General features: G+C 48.8%; 1 long non-coding RNA gene across 1 annotated transcript; it reads right to left on the bottom strand.

Moving 5' to 3' along the window:
* Positions 1-9,129: 9,129 nt before the first annotated feature.
* On the bottom strand, positions 9,130-16,009 carry LOC105519009. Its single transcript, XR_001002910.1, has 4 exons — positions 15,825-16,009; positions 11,350-11,494; positions 10,452-10,597; positions 9,130-9,900 (listed from the first exon to the last, which is right to left on the bottom strand). It is a non-coding gene; the product is annotated as an uncharacterized LOC105519009 (long non-coding RNA).
* Between the last annotated feature and the right edge of the window lie 330 nt (positions 16,010-16,339).

Here is a 16,339-nt window from a genome sequence, read left to right as displayed (position 1 = left end):
CATATTCATCCATTCCAAAATGTTCAGCCGGGCTCGCCACACCTGCTGGTGACTCCCAAACCCAGACCAGCAGTCTGGTCTCTGTCCTGAGTCCCGACTGGAATCCAGATGCCTGCTCAGCACAGACAGCTCAGCCCAGGGGTCAAGCCCGCCCGCCACCTCTGCTGGGTCACTTCTCCCCACCTATACCAGGAATGGGGTGCCTACCTGAACTTTCCCTGAACCCCACATGCAGTTAGTCCCCACATCCCCTCCTAACCAATTCTTAGGGCCGTGCCTCCTCCCAGCCCAGGGTTACCGCCCGCTGCAGGCCCCATCCTCTCCCTCGGAATCCATGGTGTCTCCCACAGTCTCCCTGCACTTGGTCATTGCCTGCTGGGACCATCTCAAGACCAGCTGACCCCTCTATTCCCCTACTCAAAACCCCCTGTGGCTCCCCCTCGTCTTTGGATGAAACTCACATTTCTTAGCTCCCCTCTGTTATTTCCCTCATTCCAGCCTCACCTAACCCCACAGAGGCCACACTCTCCGCCCCCTCCAGTCTGCCCTCCTGGAAGCCCCCTCCTCTTTCTTTCCTTCCCGACTCCTGTGCATGGTTCCAGCCTTGGCCAAGAGTCCCCTCCTCCAGGAAGCCCCTGCATCCCCGCTGAGCCAGGCACCTTCCTTTGAGGTACTTTGTACCCTGAGAGGCCTCCAGCCAGGTGCATGGAAACAGGAAGAGCCTCCATGCATGCCAGAGGAGCGGCTGAGACTATGGCGATTGTGGGCATATGTTGCTTGCATGCTGTTTGTTCCATGAGCAAACCACTCAGCCTTTCTGAGCTTCAGTTTCCCTCTCTGTGAAATAGAGATGGTAAATGTGCAATAATGTTGTCAGTGTAAGTGCACAGTGTCTGGCACATAACAGATGCCTGATAAACATCATGAAATGGAGTAAAAGTCATTAGAGATACCTAAACCCTCCATTTTAGAAAAACTGAAAACACAGACCTGAGAAGAAGAAAGTCATTAGAAAACTCTATATGTGGGTCTCTGTAACAATGGCTCAGGTAGCTAACCGTGTCATGTTACTTACTGTGTTTTTCAGGCCATGTGGATAATGGCTTCAAAAAAGGGAGGCATCTACAGGGAGAGACCACAGGACCAAGTTGATGCCCAAATAGATAAAAGCAAGAAATGGTCAGCAAGGGATACAGTATCTGAATTTATGAAATAGCAGTTACCTCACTGGATCTGGAAAGAGAATGGAAAGCATGTAAAGCACAACCAGATGGAAATGGTATGGGCTCCAAAAATGTCCCCACTGCATACGACCCCCAAAACCCCTCTCAGGAGCACGGTCCGTCTGACCTCTGCAGAGGAAGACTGGCTTTTTGTGTGAGTTCAGGCCTCATGCTTCAGGCCTACCCCTCCTAATGGACGCACACATCCATGAAGTCTTCGCAGCCCAAATGGGGAGCTTCAGAAAGCCCTCCTCCTAGCTCTGCCTGTGAGTGGCCCCTCCTCATTCTACCACCTAGGTCATCCCCATGGAACACGAGGTGCAAGGAGCCAGCAGACACGCCAGAAGGTCCTGACAAGTGATGACAGAGAGAGGAAGTTGGAAGACCCGTATTCCAGTGCCAACCCCATGGCTCACCATCGGCTGTTCTCTAGTCTCCATTTCAATCGTCAGGAAAATGGGAGGGTAAAGTTGATAGATTTGTGTATTGTGTGTTTTAATTTTATTCTTGGAAAAGAAATACATGCAGATGGTTCAAGTTTAAAATTACAAAAGATATTCGGCAGCGAGTCTCCCTCCCACCCCCACCCCTGCCTGTGTCGCCCCTCCTGGAGGCAGCTAGCCTGTGTGCGCTTTAGAGGTAGTTCGTGCATTTACTAACAAGTGCATCCTTTGCTTTGTTTACACAAATGGCAGCTCCCACACACACCTCCCACACTTCGCATCATTTGCTCAACACTGCGCCTTGGAGACTGTCCAGTGCACACACGCAAGTGCTATCTCGTTTCTTTTTCTTGAGGCTGTCTTCCACTCCATGGAGGCATTGAAATTCTGGGCAGCTTCTCAGGGTCCCTTCCAGCTCTGAGATTCCAAGTTGTCCATTCAAATGTGTCTTTCAGTTGCCCACAGTGGGCTGAGGTGGGCACCCCTGCCACAGAGGAGGCTTCACTTCTCCTGCCCTAGAGGTGCTCTGGAGAGGACCCCCTCCCATAAACCAGGCCACTCCTCACAGCAGACCTGGGACAGTCACTTTCTAGCCAGGTGGCAGACTGGCAGGCAAACCGGACCTGAACATCTTTGTTTCTAGGCTGTGAGGGACAAGGCTTCCATGACTACATGGGAAATTCCCAGCAAATTCACCCCATAAAATAACCAAACACATTTTAGGAAATGCCTGGCCATAAAGGACGGCCCTCACCTTTCCCCAGAGCTGGTCTGGTCCCTGTGTCAGGATAACGTCCCACTAGGCTGGTTTGTCTCTTAGAAAAGAAAAGAGAATTAGGTTCTGAGGACAAAAAAGGCCGCATCCTCATCTGGTGCCGGGGTTCCCTTGTCCAGCTACAAAAAAAGCACTGGGGTCCGCCTACAGAACTGCTGCGAACCCCACGGAAGCCTCAGGCAGACCACACACTCGCTGGCGACCCTCCTCATCGCAGGGAGCCAGGAGGACAGAGAGGGAGTGAGCACCACAGAGGGCAGAGGAGAGAGGTGGGCAAGCAGAGAGAGAGGGAGCAGACGAAGCCAGGGAAGTGGGCGTCTGAGGCCGAGCAGGAAGATGGGGAGCACAGAGACCTACCTGTTAAAGTCACCAGAGGCCCCAGACCTGAGAAACAATGGCATAGAAAGGGTATCCGGAGCAGAAAAAGACTGATTAGTAGGCCAGTAACTAGCTGTTACCTAATGGTGCATAGCTAAATGTCCATGACTTAGTGGTCTGAAACTGCAACAATCATTTATCATCTCTCACAGTTTCTGTGGGTCAGGAATTCACTAACGGTCTGGCTGGGTGATTCTGACTTGGAGTCTCCTACAGCCTGAATGTGGCCCCTGGAAAGCATGTGCTGGAATCATAACCCCCAGTGCAACAGTGCTGGGAGTGGGGCTACTGAGAGGTGATCAGACTGTGAAGGGCTGTGCCCCCTTGAATAAATTAATTCTGTTACCATGAGAATGGGTTTGCTATCTCAGGAGTGGATTCATTATAAAAGAACAAGTTTAATCCTCCCTCTCTCTGTCTCTCTCTCCCTCCCCTCTCCCACCTTTTGCCATTCCACCATGGGATGATGCAGCAAGAAGGCCCTTGCCAGATGCTGGGCCCCCAGTCTTGGACTTCCCAGCCTCCAGAACCATGAGCCAATAAATTTCTGTTGATTATAAATTGCCCAGTCTATGGAATTCTGTTATAGCAGCACAAAGCAGACTAAGAGGGCTGCAGTCAGATGTCAGCCTGGGCTGCCATCATTTGAAGGCTCTGCTGTGACTGGGGGATCCACTGCCAAGGCAGCCCTCACTGGCTGCTGAGCTGGTGCTGGCTGCTGGCAGGAGGCCATAGCGTCTCTCTGCATGGACCTCCCCAGGGTTGCCTGGGTGTCCTTTTGGCATGTGGCTGGCTTCCCCCAGCATGAGTCACCCAAGAGAGCAAGGTGGGAGCTGAAGTGCCTTTTCTGACCCATCAACATTCTGCTGGACACAGAGGCCAGCCCTGATTGAATGTGGAAAGGACTGCATGAGAGTGTGGCTCAAGGAGGCCAGAACCATTGGCAGCCACCTGGGAGACTTGGCGATCACAAAGAGAGGGAGACACAACATTGTGTGGAAACTGCGAGTGGCTGTGTCAAGTTTATAATATTCCGTAAACATGGGTAGAGGAAGATAAGGAAGAATGATTAGCAAGGAGAGGAGAAAAATAGAAAGCAAACTTTGTGCTTCCACTGGACAGTGGTACCTGAAACTTTTTTTTTTTTTTTTTTTGAGACGGAGTCTTGCTTTGTCACCCAGGCTGGAGGGCAATGGCCCGATCTCAGCTCACTGCGAATTCCGCCTCCCGGGTTTACGCCATTCTCCTGCCTCAGCCTCCCGAGTAGCTGGGACTACAGGCGCCCACCACCTCGCCCGGCTAATTTTTTGTATTTTTAGTAGAGACAGGGTTTCACCGTGTTAGCCAGGATGGTCTCGATCTCCTGACCTCGTGATCCGCCCGTCTCGGCCTCCCAAAGTGCTGGGATTACAGGCTTGAGCCACCGCACCTGGCCAAACTTTTTCTTTTCTCACCTTCCTTGTTACTTTAAATGGTTTTAAATAATATCAGTAATGCATGCATGTATCTTCACAATAAGAATGTCTAACAAAGCCCTCCTTAACCAAACCACCTTGAATGCCACCCCTCCCCAGAGATCATCACTGTAACCATGCTGAGTCACAGCCCAGGACTTGCCTTCACAGCTTTCCTTTTACATTGCAGTGTGTGTGTGTGTGTAGGAAATTAATTTCATTTCATGAAACATGTAATTCCATTTTGTATTTTTTGATGTAAATTGTATCATATCGTTGCTCTTAGAATTATTTTTCCACTTATCAATATGTCTTGGACATCATTGTATGCGGATGTATGTAAGTGGACCTCATTCTTTTTGACCACTGCATGGCATTCCACAGTGTGGCTGTACCATGACTGTAACCATTTCCCTAATGAAAAAATATTTAGGTGTTTTGCATTTTTTCTATTACTAGCAGTAAACCTTGTATGTGCATCTTTGTACACTTACTTCTAGACTATTATTTCTGAATATATATGTATCTTCAGTTGTCAATTCTTAATTTTATTATGTTGTAATCAGTAAGTGTGACCTATATCATGATTTCTATTTTTTGGAGTTTGTTGATCATTTCTTTACAGTTTAACACGTGACCAATTTCTGTGACTCTGCTATGTATACTTGAAATAATATACACTCTCTGGTGGGTAAAAAGACCCATTAGCTATTATGTGATGTTTGTCTCTGTTATTCAAGAGTTTTGTTTATTTTTATCTTCTTGATCTCTGTCAGTTTCAAAAGCTGTGCATTAAAAATCTCACACGATAGTAGATTTTTAAATTTATCTTTGTATTTCTATCAGTTTCAATACAAGTTGCTAATATTTATTCACCGCTTGCTGGGTGTCAGGTCCTGTGATAAGGACTTAGCATACATTATCCCATCTGATCCTTACAACAGCCTGTAAGGGAGGCATTATTATTATCTTTGTTTTTCAGATGAAAAACCCAAAACAAAGAGGAACCTGATATCACATACCTAAAAAGTAGCAGAGTTGAGACTTAACCTACTCTTGGCTCTAAGTATGCAGCATGGACCACACATCATAATTGCTTTTCCTGGAGCCCTGCTCTTATTTTATGTAGCCCTGAGAAAGAAAGAAAAAAGCTGCCAATTTCTATGACACAATGCTTTCTTATACATGAGAGTTTTTATATTTATCGAAAAAGTTCTTTTAGACATTTTTTTTGAGACAGGATCTCGCTGTGTCACTCAGGCTGGAATGCAAGTGGTATCACGGCTCACTGCAGCCTCAGCCTCCTAGGCTCAAGCAATCCTCCTACCTCAGCCTCCTGAGTAGCTGGCACTACAGGTGCACATCACCATGCCTAGCTAATTTTTTAAATTTTTTTTGTGGAGAAGAGGTCTCACTATGTTGTCCAAGCTGGTCTCAAACTCCTGGGCTCAAGCAATCCTCCCACCTCAGCCTCCCAAAGTGCTGGGATTACAGGTGTGAGCCAATGACTCACCATACCTGGCCTTTTAGACTTATTGATAAATCATTTTGTCATAGATTTCTCCTGAGCATATACAAAAAGGATACATATGTGTCCTAAGACTTGCTTCCTCCCAGAACCCGATGCCTCTGTGTCACTTTTGAATTAGAGCTGGCTCTGTCCCCTGAACAGCATTGGGGATACAGGATTTATTTGAACGTGCTCCAGTATTGTCTCCAAGGTTTTCTTCCAAGGCATTCACATCCATTCACATCAGCACTGCTGCTTTATTGATGTTACCAAGAAATGTCAACAGAAATTAGGAATCACGGACACACGCTGTTTTGCTCTCGCTCTCAGCTGTGTGTTGAGAACGCAGTCGTAGGACAGCAGCGTGATGCAGGAGAGCTGCTGGCATCGGCAGAGAGAAATGGGAAGACAGCCACATCTTCAACTGAAGGGAAGCTGCCCGATGCACGGAGCCCCTAGGGCTGCCTGCACTCACGCGAGCTGTTCAGACACCATGGACACCAAGGGTATTTGAGTGGCTGAAAGGTTGAAGATGATTCTACAGGATGGCAGCAGAACCAGGACCAGGGGAGCACCACCAAGGAAGACCTGGACACAGCCACCTGGGGGCAGGAACCACACCTACTTCACTTTATGAGAAACAAATTCACTCGTCCAAACCCAAAGAATGGACTCAGAGACCCAGAGAACTGCAAAAGTGAGAATCTTAATGACAGTCTTGCAAGATCGTATATCTGACCGACAGGCGCACCCAGCACAGTTTCAACAAGCAAGTTATCCCCTAGTGCACAGGCCCCTCCCCCGGTTCCTCAAATGCCAAGTACTATGGGGGTCACAGTCTTCCTGGACGTCACCTATTGGTTGTTAGGTAGGGGTTTTAGGCATTTTCTTTAGAGTTGTCTTGCTGCATCTTGTTGCAGCCACAATGCATTGCAATCCTAGTTAGCTCAAGGGCTCCTCAAGTATTTGACTTATGACCTAAGTAACTGGGCAGGCTGATAAGAACAGACAAAGTGAGCTATTTTGCAGGCTAGTAAACTTTCATCTTAAACTAAACTTCTTTGGTTCTGGTGAGGGCAATTAAGGGGGCGAGGGGCGACAAACAGGCATCGGCTCTCCAAGCAGGGGCCTAGTATATCCTGTTTCTTCTGTAGTTTGCTGACCTAAACTGATTCAAGGCACTATGTCTTGGAAATGAACCACTATATACACTATTTACTTCAAGTTCATCATCATGTTCCCAGCGCTCAGCATAGTGTGGGAAACAGAGACAAGAGACAGCAATGGAGCCTTCAATGCTCTAACAGCCCCCAGTTCGCTGTGTAAACTCCTCCTGCCCATCTGCCCTGATGTGGAGAGTGCCTGGCAGAGCTGTGTCAGGACTGGAATTTAGTGAGCAGGTCCATGGCGTCCCCGCTCTTTTAGTGGAAGAAACCGCACCAGGACGACTATCTTTAGAGCTTCCCAAACCACACTGTTACTCTGCCTTCTGTTTAAAATCTCTTGAAATTCACACTGCAATGGCACAGTCCCTCAATTCTCTCCAAAAAAACTGGGGTACTTAGCCCCCCATGATGGCAAGTGAAGAAGACTCCACCGTGTTCATGGGCAAATTATCCAAGCATTTATCAACCCCTAGCTTGGAAATTCTTTGGCTGATGAGTTTCTGCCTCCTGGTCTGTCCACATTAGGAGAGGACTGGGCAGGGGCTTGGCCAAGGTGAAGTAGCTCCAGGAACGCTTGCAGAGACAAATCCTTTGCCCTTTTCTGTCCTCTCTCCTGCCAACACCCCACATGGGTATTTTGCTGAGGAATGAGCGTGCCTTCACCAGCACGGGGATGTCCGGCATCTGTCGGCACACGTTTTCCGAGTGCTCCCCGTCCCTCCCTGGTTCCAGAGTGGGTCATACAAAGCACAGAAAACCCTCTCTGTCTCAAGACAGTGTAGCTAGCAAGTCAAAACTAGCACCACTCATTAGATAGTGAGCAATTCAGTGCTAATTGACAGAAAATGCGTAAAAAAAAAAAAGTTCACAATCATATTTTTAAAGTAGTTTTTATGAAAGTATAATATTCATACAAAATCGTAAATGTACCAATCATAAATGTACAGCTCATTGAATTTTCAGAAAATGTTTACACCCAGATCAAGAAGAGAAAGTTACCAGAACCTACCAGCACCATCCCCCCCCCATGCAAGGATCCTACTGTCCTGGCTTCCAGCACCACAGCCTAGCTCTGTCCATTTTTGAACGTAGTGTAGCTGGAATCGTAGAATGTGAATGCCCTTCCTCCTGGCTTCTTCCACCCAACATTACGCTGGTGAACTCACAGGTGCGGGGTTCACTCATCGCCGTAGATGTGTGGTATCCGTTTATCCATGCTGCCCCATTGGTGGGCATTTGCCATCTCTCCCATTTGGGACTATAACAAACAGTTCTGCCCTGGAGGGCTTGGCGGCCACACATCCCCATGCCTGTTGCATGACTGTCCAGCCAAGGACTTGCTGGGTGCAGGGGGCACCTGTGGTCAGCTCTTGTGGCTATCCCCAGCAGGTGCCCAGAGTGGTTGCCTCATGGTTCTATTTAGTGATCCTTATGACTTCAAATTTAAATAAAACTACCACCCAGGAGGGAAAACACACTACTATGGAGCACCTCATGCGTCCTGGCATGAGACACAGCTCTCACCAGAGGACGGCATTGAGTAAAGGAAAGGAAAGCAGCCATGCAGTCACAGGTGCCCTTGAATTTCCCCTGGGAAGTCACTCGGGGGGGGAGGGGGGGAGCGGGGAGACTGAAACTTCAGCTTTCAATAGACACAGCTGTGAAGACGATCCCATGTCCAGGAAACCTGGAGTGCCCCCAGAACATCTCTCATCATTAAGAAGGCAACGACAGGCTTCCATGCAGAGGCTGCCAATAGCCAGGAGGGAAGGCCGTCTGGGCTCACACTTGCCAGGCTGGGTGTTGGTCCACTCCCCACTGTGGTTTACAGTGTTTATCATTCATTCTCATTCTCTCTCTCTCTCTCTCTCTCTTTCTCTCTCTCTCTCTCATTTCTCTTTCCCCAATTCTCTCTTCCCATCCCCACAACTTGTGTCATTGTATTTATAAAAGTCAAATAAGGTGACTCCATTTTATCATCCTCTTTTTCAAAGCTGATGCAGCTAAGGCTCAGAGAGGCTAAGCAGTTAGCCCAAGGTCACAGAGCATTCACACACACACACAACTCCCTGGCGCCCCAGGGCATGATCTTTCAGCTGTACCATCTCTCCACAAAGCCACCAGGATCATATAATGAAGAATGTAAAGAGACTCTCTTCCTACCAGAAAGTCTCTTATATGTGAGCAAATCCCTAGGACACCAGAAGGACTCTGTGAGATTTGCGTAGAAATCCCCTGATATTTCAGTTCTCCCAGTGAGTGGACACGATTTCTCATCAGGAGGCTTCGATGTCTCTAAATTCGCCCCCAGTGTTCTGAAAGGGGTAGATTACGCCTAGGAGTGACCAGCCAATTGTTAAAGAAGATTTCAGTCGAGGCTTTGCTTGTGAAGGTGCACTGCTCACAACTTAGCTTCCCCTGTACGGTTCACAAATGTGAAGGACCAAGCAGAGCGTTTATGAGTACCAAGGCTGTGGCTCACTCTCAGGTCAGAGTTTTAATTGTCCACTGTCTGCATCTGAGTAAAGATGCATCCATCAAGTCCTAACACGGGACCCAGAGCAGAGTCTTTCTGCCCTGAGTAGGTCTTGATCCAGAGATCCAGTAAGGGCCCCTAGAAACAAGCATGAATGCCCCTGGTCCTTCCAACCTCCCCAGAAGCAGAGAGAGGGCACGCAGCTGGACTGGGTTGCCTTAGCTAAGCTGTGGCTCATGGATAGGGGTGCCTGCTGGCTGCCTCAACCAGTAAGGAGGGGGCTGCTATTCCTGAAAAGCATGGTCCTCTCCTCTGGCAAGTCCACCATCATATTCCAACAGGGTAAGCACAGTGGCACGCAGGGAGGGGAATAACCCAGTATCACAGGCAGCCCCAAAGAAAGGGCAGTAGGACGAGTGAGTGTGGTCTCCAGTTTTCTCACTGGAAGCCAACAGGCCTTCCAGTGCTGGGCTACCTGGAAGTACCAGACCTTTCAGTTTACTTCACTAAAAACCAACCACATTCTTACATCTCAAAGAACTTGCAATTAAATCAAACTGCCAAAATATAATCAAGTTGCATGACTCTGATTTTAATTTAAGGCCTAAATTTCTCCAGTAGTGTAGGGAACACTCAGGTGGCCAGTGTTGGGAGCCATATCACCAAGTGGCATTTGCTTGGGAAGCCAAAGTCCCCCAAAAGGAACTGGGCCTGGAGAACCTTATCAATATGTCATCAATAACGTTAACTGCCCCTTGATTAACCTTTTCCTCTTTGTAATTATTTTTCCTCCACGACTCCTGTGACATTCTTTCCAATGGTTTTGAAGACAAAGCAAAGTGTGCTGTCAAGCCCTCTACAGGCTTCCTTGGGCATAGACAGGCCACATAACATTTACTGCAACTTTAAGAAATTGTTTAATAGGAAAGGAATCTTCCTAAAAGCATTTTCTGATCATCATTAAAGAATTCAATCCCCTCTTTTAGCTTAGAGATAAATAAAGTCCTGATTACTGGAACAAAGTACCTTGAGAATTTCCCATTTATTCCCCGATGATATAATCCTCATGCCAATAAATAGACCATGTGATGTACATGCTCCTGTAATGCCACATGTTAATGTCAGGGAATAAATTCACAATCTGATTTGATTTTTTTTGGAGGGGAGAGAACCTGAAATAACATAATGCAGACACATAATCAGCAGACACAAAATAAGCTGTTCATCCGATTTCACACACACAACCAAACCTCACTTCTGAAATCACCATAATTACTTTTTCAAATAATTCATTTTTAATGATTATAGAAGTCTGCATTCCTGTTGTGGCAAATATAGGAAATAAGAAAATAACAATCACCACTAAGCCTATGATCCACAAATAAGCCCTGTTAACATTTTTGGTCTATTGTATTTTAATACTTTTCAAAACATACATAATTTTACAACCCAATATCAATCACATTGTAGATGCAACTTGTACTGATTTTTTTTTTCACTCTACATGCAACATCATAAAAATATGTCAAAATGTGGAAGGATATATGCTAAGGTGTTAGTGATAACCTCTGGGTGTTATTTTCTTATTTGCTTTACGCTTTATTGCCTATGTTTTCTAATTTTCTATAATGCACATTCATTATTATGAAAAGATTATTTTTAAATTCAGAAAGATTATTTTCCATGGCTGCATACCATTACATCTTATGGATATACCCTGATCTACTTAATCTTTATCAAAATGGTGGACAGCTGCCCTTTCCAAGATCTTGGGATGTGTTCATGTGTTTACATGTTTTTGTGAAATTTGCAAGAGTAAACTATAACCACAGTCATTTGAGACCATTCTAACTTCCCTCCTGCACATCTTTGCTGTCAGGTTGTACTGGGAGGAAGTTGAATTGAGGGCATTTGTGGGACTCACCATCATTTCTCATTGTACCTGTTACTGCAGCCACCTTAGCATGGGGATGCTTTCAGGATGCTCCCAATGTCAGCAAATCTATGAGGATTTAAGGGGATTCTAGGAAGATGGCAGCATTGACATGGGTTTTGAATCTCCTTGAATCCTACACAAAAATAACATGGAAATTAGATAGTAAAACCAAAAACACATGGACAAATTCACAACAAAACTAGATGATACAGTCCCCACCCCCTAGGCCCTACATACAAGCAAGTGGGAGTGACCACCATGGCCACAGCCCTGCGTGATACCAGCATCTATGTGGAGGGAGAAGAGGGAAGCAAGGGAAACCTGGAAAAAGGATGACTTGGGAAAGAATTCAGGACAAATGAAAATCATCTCAGAAATGAGGGCTAAACTGGAAGGAACACAAGAGCAAATAACAGGCAGTCAATGCACTGAGAGAAATAGGAGGAATTTGTTTTAGCTGTTAAGGACATAAAGAAAAAAATAAAAAGAACTTTTAAGGAAATGATAAGTAGGCAAAAATGATTCAGCATATAGGTAATAAAGTATCTAGAGAAAAAACCCGAAGTAAAATAGTAGAACAAATACTGAACTCTGCAATGGCAAAACAAAAACAAAAACAAACCAAAAAAATCTTTCCCATAATTTAGAATTCAGAAAACAACAAAAAAAGAGTTGAAACTACATTCTGAAAGAGCACAGTGAGTACCTGAGAATATCAACCCAAAAGGACCAGCACCAAGACATAGGCTAGGAAAACTACTGAACTCTAAAGACAAGTAAATAATTCCTTTGAGAATCTGGGTGGAATAGACATGAATGAACATAAAATCAAAGGGAGAGAAAATCTGATTACCATTCATGTGGAGAGCAACACTTACTCCAAAAGGAGATGGAGGAATCAATTCTGCAACCCAAGGGGCTGCTCTTCGTCAGTGCCATGGGGCTTCGTCTGTGCAGGGGGCACAGGCAGGCCTGGACGCCCATGTGTGGCAGCGTGATAAGGCCCGGAAGGGAATATCACACCCAGCCCAGACTGGCATGGAGCCACCAGTTGGACACCCACATGGGAGCGTAAGCCAAGAGGGAATCCTCTAGGAGGAGTGGGCCAGGCCACACAAGTGCAGGGAGGAGAGAGGAGGGAGGAGGGAGAGCCACATTGTGTCATGCTGGAGTGAGCAGGTTTGTGGGGACTCAAATGGGCCCTTTCTACCAAAGCACAAGCATTCAGGACAACCATCACCAAGTTCAGCTGCAGTCCTAGGACCCTACTGTCTGTTTTCACAGGAGCACCAGTCCAAGAAGTGCATCAAGGCACATGTACATAGAACTGTGACATGCAGTTTGGCTTTGAAAATCTTGAGCAATGCACCATGCCCAGGAAAACCGTAGATGTCCTTGACTGTCCTGTACCAGAATGACCAAATCATCGCTGCATCTGCACAGTCCCAGAAATAAAACCACCAACCTAGTTTTCAGCCAGCTCAGTTTTTAAAAGTTAGTAAATATACAGTTGTAAAGTTCAAAGTCATGAAAAACAAGGAAAGACTGAGTGACAAATGAAAGATTAAGGAGAGAGACATGATGACTAAATACTGCAGGACATCCTGGATTCAATTCTGAAATAGAAAAATTACATTGGTGGAAAAACTGGTGAAACCCAACTGAAGTGTGTCATTTAGTAAATGGCATTGCACAAGGGTGAATTCTTAGTTTTGATCAATGTCACATAGCTATGTAAGTTGCTAACATTTGGGGAAACTGGATAAAGGGTATTTGGGAACTTTGTACTATGTCTGAAACTCAGCTATAAATCTAAAATTATTTCAAAATATAAAGTTTAAAAAATAGCTAACACTTTGCAATAGTAGCACAGAAAAAAACAACTAGTTATTTGGCTGAATCAGTTTGTTTTTTACCTTTTCGATGGTCGTTAGAACATCACAAGGTACTGTGGGTGGGTCCCAAGTGTTCTGCCCCTATGTTGAAGTCAGAGCTCTCCCTGGACTTGCCACTATGATCCCCTTAGCAAGGAACTGCTGGGGATGCCCAGGAGCTCTGGTACTGGTCCCTATTGTGGCCATGAACTCCCGCATGGAGAGAAGTCAGTGGGTGACACCTTCCTGGACTTTCCCTGTGCCTGTCCAGCCACTGTCCTCGACAATTTTGCTCTCTGACTACAACTGGATGTGGGGATGTTGTTGATGCACTTGAAGGGTTGATGCCTCGCCCATCCTTTCTCACCCTGCAGCACAGTGCTGATGCAGCTAAGACCATGGCCCTGCCTTGCATGCCCACAAAACCACACCCACACTGTCCCAGGTCTCCCTTAGTCTGGCACCAATGCAAACAGCTCAGCACTGTCATCACGTCCTGGGCCTCTGACTCTGCCTCATTTGCTAACCCGGACCCTTGCCACATCTTCTGGCTCCAGTCCCCAGATAGCAGAGCCTGACCCCAGCCAGATGCAGGCTGTCAACCCCAGAGGGAACCCAGGGGCAGGAGTAAGGCTGGGGAGGCAGAGCTGACAGAGGTGGGGTGGGATATTGAGTCAGCTCCTCTGTCTGCCTTTGGGAGTGTGTCTGAGAACAGTCCCGGGGAGGAAGGGGAGCATTCTCCCATTGGCTCCCGTGCATCGCGGGTCCAGGCCCCTGTGCGCTGGCTCACCACTGGCAATGCTCACTCCATGACCAGGGAGCCCCACGCAGGAAGGCAGAGGCCATGCCAGGCCACATTACCTCTGGGCAAAGCTCTCAGAATCCTGCCAGCATGCAAGGAGAAACTGAGAGGATGGGCAGTGGGGAAGGCAGGGTCCAGAGCAGCTGCCCCATCCTCCCAACAGAGCAACTGCGAGTCTCTGAGGCATTCTCTGCCCAGGAACCCAGCCAAGCCCACATGAGGGCAGGTGGGAGGGCCAAGGGGCTAACACCCCCGGGGCAGCCTCAGCCGCTTAGTGTTAGTGGATCAAGACCCCAGCTTCCCCACCTGCCAGGTAAGACAATGCTGAGGTATGGTCTGCACATGGTCCTGGGGGTCCCTAGCAGGTGTGAGCCCCTGCTGCCCACAGTGGAAACCTGTGTCAACGAGAACACTCCCGGGCTGGCTTCCCTCCCTCTCTCATCCCCTCCCCGCAGCTGCCTTCCAGGACCACATTCACCACTTGCACCCAATCCTACCCATAGGGACTGCTTTCAGAGAATCCATTTAAAACTGACTAAGTGGGCCTTGGAACCCTGCACTGTCTGATTCAGACCCAAAACGTTTAAACACAATGCTACTACCCTCGGTTGTTGGGAATGTTGGGTTATTCGTGGGTTCCATTTGGATACTGGCCCTGTGACGGCCACAGGACATGGGACGCCACCCATCCACTGATGCCATCTTTCTACCTCCTGCCCCAACAACGCCTCGGCAAAATGGGCACCAGAGACTCTGGGCATGTTCCGTGCTTCTCCAGATCCAGGGACCACGGAGGAGGGAGACTGTCTTCACCTCTCTGCTCTGCAGCTTTAGATCCTGCAAGCCACACACCTTCCCTGTGGCTCCAAACCCCTCCACGGGTTTATCTCCCCCAAGGAAAAATCATCACGGGGTTCTTCCTTTTACACGCACTGGCTGCAGCCACAGCCTGGGGGACCAGGGCTGGACGGCGCCACAGGCAGGAGAGGGCCCGGACTCCCGAGTCACCTCCCGAGTCACCGTGGGAGGCTAATCAGGCCGCGCTGACCTTCGCCTCCAGCACGGCCTCCGCTTCACTCCCTTCAGGGGCCTGGGCATCATCTCTGGGCCTGGGCACACCCTAGGACAGTCAGAGGCGGCGGCTTCCACGCGCCTCCCTCCCTCGGGCCTCACCCCCTTAGTTCTCTCACTCCAAAACCTCCCGGACCCACCACTAAAAACCCTTCCTTTAAATCACCCGGGAGTAACGATGCGGCTGTCGTGGTGGTGGGTCATTTGGTTTTGGGTCGCGTGACCTCAGTGAGTGTGTCCCTATGGGGGAGCCGAGAGCGCTGATGTGCCCCCCGGATGCGGGCGAGTCCACTCCAGGATCGCTGCTCCTGGAAAACCGCGTCCTCAGTGAGGGTGCAGCCCAAGCCCCTCCAGTTGGGGGCTAGCAGGGGAGGGAAGGCACTGGAGGAGGAGGCCCGGAGGTGAGTCCGCAAAGCGGGGGAGGGAAGGCACTGGAGGATGAGGCCGGGAGGTGAGTCCGCAAAGCCAGGCTGCCAGGCTAACCATGCCCGGCTTCCGCCAGCCACCGACTAGGCTGCAGAGACGCTTCCAGAACATCATGCGGGTGCGCCGGCCGGCCCTGGGTGTCTGGGTCGAGGCCCCTCCAAGCCCACCTGGGAGAGCACTCCCGCCTCCCACTACCCGGGGCGCCCACCACCCCAGCCTCCGCCGTCGCTCCGCGACAGCACCCCCAGGGCCCGGCGTCCTGGGCCTCCGACTCTGCCCCGTTTGCTAACCCGGACCCTCGCCGCATCTTCCGGCTCCAGTATCCCCGGGAACCTCCTCCTTTTCATCGCTTCGACTAGACCTTCTGAGGCCACATCTCGAGGCATCATCTCTCTATCCCCGCTTTGTCTGGCTCTCAAAATTGTGCTGTGCTCCCTCATCTCAACAGCGTTACGTTGATTTTCGAGCTCTTCCTGGCTCTCCCTGGCTCTCTGCTGGCGTCACTCGGTTCTCCGCGCATCCCGGTGCGCACGTGTTAGCTGTGCCAGCTCCGTGGGAGCTGCCGTTGTTAGGGTCGGTAGATTACAGCGAAGCTGCAGTTAGCAGCTCCTCTGCCTGGCCCTGCACACCGTGAGACTCCAGGCAGTGCCCAGGGCCGCCTGGGGAACAGAGGAGGGAAAAGCCAAACCCTGCAGAGGAAGGACTAGAGCTGGCAGCCTGGTCGGCTGCAAAAGGAGAGAGAGGTGGGCAGTCCAGGCCTGGGATGAGCCAGCCTAAGCTCGAATCGCTGTGTCAATGGGCTGGT

The sequence above is a fragment of the Colobus angolensis genome, unplaced genomic scaffold, assembly GCF_000951035.1.
Source record: "Colobus angolensis palliatus isolate OR3802 unplaced genomic scaffold, Cang.pa_1.0 Scaffold336, whole genome shotgun sequence".
In the NCBI taxonomy this organism is placed as follows: domain Eukaryota; kingdom Metazoa; phylum Chordata; class Mammalia; order Primates; family Cercopithecidae; genus Colobus; species Colobus angolensis.
Note: the sequence above shows the minus strand (reverse complement) of the source record. Positions and strands in the feature narration are given on the sequence as shown.